Consider the following 6354-nt stretch of genomic DNA (forward strand, 5'->3'; position numbering starts at 1 on the left):
TGGAAAGGAGGAAGTGAAGATGTCACTATTTGTGAAGCTATGTTAGTATACATAAGTGACCAAAAAAAGATCCAGGAGAGAACTCCTTATAGCTGATAAAAAACTTCAGCAAAGTGTCAGAATATAAAATTAACTCAAACAAATTAGTAGCTTTCCTCTCCTCAAAGGATAAACAGTCTGAGAAAGAAATTAGGTGAATGACACCATTCATAATACAAATAATACAAAATATCTTGGTGTGACTCTAACCAAGCAAGTGAAAGATCTGTACAACAAGAACTTCAAGTCTCAAAAGAAAGAAATCAAAGAAGACCTCAACGATCTCCCATGATCATGGATCTGCAGGATTAACATAGTAAGAAATGGCCATCTTATCAAAAGCTGTCTACAGATTCAATGCAATCCCCCTCAAAATTCCAACTCAATTCTTTTTTTTTACTAGATGTTTTCTTTATTTACAATATCTCCTTTCCCAGGTCCCCCTCCAAAAGAAAAAAGAAAAATAAAATAAAATAATAAAATAAAATAAAAAACCAAAAACTAAAGCAATCCCCTGTTCCCTCTTCCCTCCCAACTCAATTCTTTGCAGAGATAGAAAGAGCAATTCTTAAATTTACTTGGGCTAACAAAAAACCGAGGGTAGCAAAAACCATTCTCAACAATAAAATTACTTCTGGGGGAATCACCATCCCTGATCTCAAGCCATATTACAGATTAATAGGGATGAAAATTGCATGGTATTGGTACAGAGACAGGCAAGTAGATCAATGGAATAGAATTGACGAAACAAACCTACACACCTTTGATCACTTGGTCTTTTCCAAAGGAGCTAAAACCATTCAGTGAGGAAGAAAAAGGACAGCATTTCCCACACATGGTGCTGGTCCAACTGTCAGTCAGATATAGAGGAATGCAAATTGATCCATTCTTTTCTCCTTGTGCAAAGCTCAAGTCCAAATGGACCAAAGACATTCATGTATAACAAGATATGCTAAACTAATAGAAAAGAAAGTGGGAAAGAACCTTGAACATTGATATAGGTTAAAATTTCCTGAATGGATATATGTTTAATATTGGTATATCTGCATTATTTTAAATTTCTTTCCTTTTTTTGATTTAAGTTTTATTGCATTATGATAAGAAAAGACACATAATTTCAATTTATCTGAATTTAACATTTAAAAACATTTTTAAAAAGATTTATTTTATTTATTTTATGTGTAAGAGTACACTGTAGCTGTACAGATGGTTGTGAGCCATCATGTTTGTGTGGCTGCTGTTGATCTTAGGAGCTCTGCCGGCCCTGCTCCCTCTGGCCTCCCTTGCTCCGGCCCCCCCTTGCTCCGGCCCCCCTTGCTCCGGACCCCCTCGTTCCAGCCCCCCTCGCTCTGGCATAATTCACTGTAGTTGTCTTCAGGTGCACCAGAAGAGGGCGTCTGATCTCATTACGGGTGGTTGTGAGCCACCATGTGGTTGCTAGGATCCTAACTCAGGAGCTTCGGAAAAGCAGTCAGTGCTCTTACCCACTGAGCCATCCCGCCAGCCCCAAAGATTTATTTATTTATTATTTTTTTATGTGTATGAGTACACTGTAGCTGTACAGATGGCCATGAGCCATCATGTGGCTGCTGGGAATTGAACTCAGGATAGCCCTGTTTGCTCCTGCCCATTTGTTCCAGCCCCGCAGCATAATATACTGTAGCTGTATTCAGACGCACCAGAAGAGGGCGTCTGATCTCATTACGGGTGGTTGTGAGCCACCATGTGGTTGCTGGTATCTGAACTCAGGACCTTTGGAAGAGTAGTCAGTGCTCTTACCCACTGAGCCATCTCACCAGCCCCAAACAATTTTTAAGTAAGTAGAATTACATTACATTCTTCTTGTTTGTTTGTTTTTATTTAGTAGAGCTTAAAATCTTGGCTCTTACTGTGCCACAAACCCAAAATAAGAACAAGTTTTAGACATTGGAGTAATAAGGCTATACTTCATTGACCAAAGGATTTTACCTCCATCTTAGCTAAGCTAAGAGTTGACAGTTTTGCTGCACTAAGGAATGAATTGTAGGCACGATTTTTGGATATGGAATTCTTGCTATGGTCATAGATATTTGACTTCAGTGATTGTCTTCATTCTCATCCCACAGAGAACAGGTTGCATTCATTTAAGAAATAGTGTGTGTATTAAGATGGTCTATCTATGAAGACATTCACCAACTGTTTCAATGAACAATGGTTCTGCTCAGAAGGTGTCACAGACATTAGGTGAGAGTAAGAATCTGGATCATTGGCTGTGATGATTTTGAAAAGCATTCATCTCAGAGAAAGAGTAACTTATAAAATCCTCTTCTTCAAAATTGATACAATAATTATAAATATCAAGCAAAGCATTCACTCTCAGTCTTTGTTTTTCTCTTACACACCACCTCTGCTGCGGGCCGGCCGATCTGGGCCTCCCTCAACCTGCGGGAGAAACGGGAGTCTTAGTCAGGTCGACAAGGCGTAGGCGAAGATTTGACGGCAGAGACGACACATGAAGTATAAGATCTAAATGTATTTCTTAGAAATGGCATCAGACTTTTACAGTCATTGCAAAAGAGAGATGGTAAATCTGGCAGCTCAATAGTTGAGGTACATCTGAGGCTATCTAAAACATTCTGGGTCTAAAGCAGCAGCTATCTCCTCTGAACTGGTGCTGTATCCCCCGGGCCCAAGCGCTCTGGGTCTGGGGGAATGCGGATGCATGGATCTGAGTCCTAGCCCATCTAAGTTCTAGTGCTAGTCCTGCATGTGAGTCCAAGTCTTTCTTTCCCCAGTCCTAGTGCTAGACTGAAGTCATGTAGGCAAGCGACCCCCACATCAAGGTCAACAGGGCAAATGTCAAGAGTCACGTAGGCAGTTGGGGGTTACAACAGGGTCTAGTAGCTAGGTGTGAAGCAGGAGGAAGAAGAGTAGAGCCCTCCCTGTTGAGGTATTTTGATATTCCTAAGCTAATTCTCTGGTTCTACTGGAAGCAATGACCAGGAGATTTCAATCTAGCGTTTCCTGCTAATTCTCTGGTTCTAACTTGGGGCAGGCAGTGGGGAGTTCCGACCTGACTTAACACTTCTAGCTAATGTCCTTGAGTGAAAACCCTTCGATTACTCTCTAGTACGTAGGACCATAAACTATTGCCCTAAGGGATGTACTCGACCTCTATTGCTAGCTCTGAGAAGGCAGTATCCTAGAGAGAGATTACACTATGGGAAGCTAGGTGATAAACTGGGATAGGTTAGAAACATTGTGTCGGCCAGGAGACAAATGCCCAATCTTAACTATTTACAAATCATTTCTTGGGGTAGCTTTATGCCTAATTATGAGGCCGTGTTGACGATTAGAAAGACTAACCTGGAACACGTCTGAGTTGGGGGATACCAGCGACTAGTCTGAAATCCAAGAGGCACAGAACTCCTTTTGAAGTCTTATTGCCTCTTATCCTTAATCAAGATTTTATCCCTGATATTTTGGATGTGACTGGAGTAGACAAGCGTGCGTAGCACACCTCCCAAATTGTCTACATTTCTTTTGGCTGTATAAATAATTTTGGAATATGTAAGCTGTTCTGAAAACCATAGTATAGTGTAAAAAACATCAAATAAACAATCCTACTAAAAGAGAGGCTGAGATAGGAGAAACATGATTTCAAGACCATTATGTGGTACATAGCAGGACACTGTCATGTACAAACAAGCAGAAAGTGTATATGGATTGTACAATATTGGACCTATTTCTCCAATTACCAAATTAGAGAAAGACCACAGGATGACAGCCAACAAATTTCTTATTCCTCATATTTTTGAATTTCAATCGATAAGGATATGTTGGTAAAATTAATTTTCATATTAAGAGATATTAAGGAAAAGCAATTGTTACTTCCTGTTATTTTTGTTGTTAGAGGCGGAATTATGTTTGTGTGGGTTTGTTGAAAGATTGCTTTCTTGCTTCTTCTAAGGTGTAGTTTTGCTCCTTATGTTGGTGTTTTCCATCTATTATCCTTTGTAGGGCTGGATTTGTGGAAAGATATTGTGTAAATATCTTGTTTTCTTTGTCTATAGTAATTGAGAGTTTTGCTGGGTATAGTAGCCTGGGCTGGCATTTGTGTTCTTGTAGGGTCTGTATGACATCTGCCCAGGATCTTCTAGTTTTCATAGTCTCTGGTGAGAAGTCTGGTGTAATTCTGATAGGCCTGCCTTTATAAGTAACTTGACCTTTTTCCCTTACTGCTTTTATCCCTTTCTTTCTTTTTTTTTAGTGCATTTGGTGTTTTGATTATTATGTGACAGGAGGAATTTCTTTTCTGGTCCAGTCTATTTGGAGTTCTGTAGGCTTCTTGTATATTCATGGGCATCTCTTTCTTTAGGTTAGGGAAGTTTTCGTCTATAATTTTGTTGAAGATATTTATTGACCCTTTAAGTTGGGAGTCTTCACTCTCTTCTATACCTATTATCATTAGGTTTGCCATAATTTTGATAGGCCTGCCTTTATATGTTACTTGCCTTTTTTCCCTTACTGCTTTTAAAATTCTTTCTTTGCTCAGTGCGAATGGTGTGTTTATTATGTGATGGGAGGAATTTCTTTTCTGGTTCATTCTATTTGGAGTTCTGTAGGCTTCTTGTATGTTCATGGGCATCTCTTTCTTTAGGTTAGGGAAGTTTTCTTCTATAATTTTGTTGAAGATATCAACTGGCCCATTACATTGAGAGTCTTCACTCTCTTCTATACCTATTATCCTTAAGTTTGCTCTTCTCATTGCATCCTGGATTTCCTGGATGTTTTGGGTTAGGAGCTTTTTTCATTTTGCATTCTTTGACTGTTGTGTCAATGTTTTCTATGGTGTCTTCTGCCCCTGAGATTCTCTCTTCTATCTTTTGTATTCTGTTGGTGATGCTTGCATCTATGACTCTTAATCTCTTTCCTAGGTTTTCTAACTCCAGAGTTGTCTCCCTTTGTGATTTTTTCATTGTTTCTAGTTCCATTTTTAGATCCTGGATGATCTTGTTCATTTCCTTTGCCTGTTTGATTGTGTTTTCCTGTAGTTCTTTAAGGGATTTTTGTGTTTCCTCTTTAAGGGTTTCTAGCTGTTTACCTGTATTTCTTTGAGGGAGTTATTTATGTCCTTCTTAAAGTCCTGCATCATCATCATGAGAAGTGATTTTAGATCTGAATCTTGCTTTTCAGGTGTTTAAGTGTATCCAAAACTTACTATGGTGGGAGACTTGGGTTCTGATGTGCCCAGTAACCTTGGTTTCTGTTTCTTATGTTCTTATGCATGCCTACCACCATCTGGTTGTTTCTAGTGCTACCTGACCTGGCTATATCTGACTGGAGCCTGCTCTTCCTGTGCTTCTAGTTGTGTCAAAACTCCTCAGAGTTAAGCTATCTCTGTGATCCTGTGATTGTGGGATCCTGTGATCCTGAGATCCTGGGTGTGTCAGAGATCCTGGGAGTTAAGCTCCCTCTGAGACCTTGAAACCCTACTGTGACCAAGCTCCTGAGTGTTGTGGATTTCATGTGCAAGGTCTCCTCAGGGCACCAGCCCAGACCAGAAGGAACCAATGCCACTGGTCAGGCACAGTTCCTGGGTGCCAGGTTCCCACTGGGCCCAGTTACTTCCGGTGTTGGGGAAGATCTTGTGTCCTTCTTACCTCTGATCCTATGATCCTGGGAGTGTTAGAGTTGCCTGGGAGTGGCTCTTCCTCTGGGTATTGTGGGACTTGCTGCAGAATACACGCCCAAGGTCTGCTCAGGGATCTGGCCCAGATCTGAAGTACTTTGCTCCTCTTCTTTTATTCCTATTACTCATAGGTTTGATCTTTTCACTGTGTCCTGGATTTCTTGAATGTTTTGAGTTAGGAGATTTTTGTATTTTCTGTGACTGTTGTGTCATTGTCTTCTATGGTATAATCTCTGCTCCGTATTCTCTCTTCTATCTCCTATATTCTGTTTGTGATGCTTGCATCTGTTACTCTTGCTCTTTTTCCTAGTTTTTCCATTTCCAGGGTTGTCTCCCTTTGTGTTTTCTTTTCCTTGATGGTTTTGTTCAACTCCTTCACCTTTTTGATTATGTTTTCCTGTATTTCTTTAAGAGATTTTTTTGTGTTTCCTCTTTAAAGACTTGTACTTGTTTACCTGTGTTCTCCTTTATTTCTTTAATGGAGTTATGGAGTTATGGTCTTTCTCAAAGACCTCTATCATTTTCATGAGATAGGATGTTAAATCTGAATCTTGATTTTCAGATATGTTGGGGTATCCAGGGCTTGCTTTGGTGGGAGTATTGGGTTCTGATGTTGCCAAGTAGTGTTAGTTTCTGTTGTTAAT

The sequence above is a fragment of the Mastomys coucha genome, unplaced genomic scaffold (assembly GCF_008632895.1).
Source record: "Mastomys coucha isolate ucsf_1 unplaced genomic scaffold, UCSF_Mcou_1 pScaffold20, whole genome shotgun sequence".
Lineage (NCBI taxonomy): Eukaryota > Metazoa > Chordata > Mammalia > Rodentia > Muridae > Mastomys > Mastomys coucha.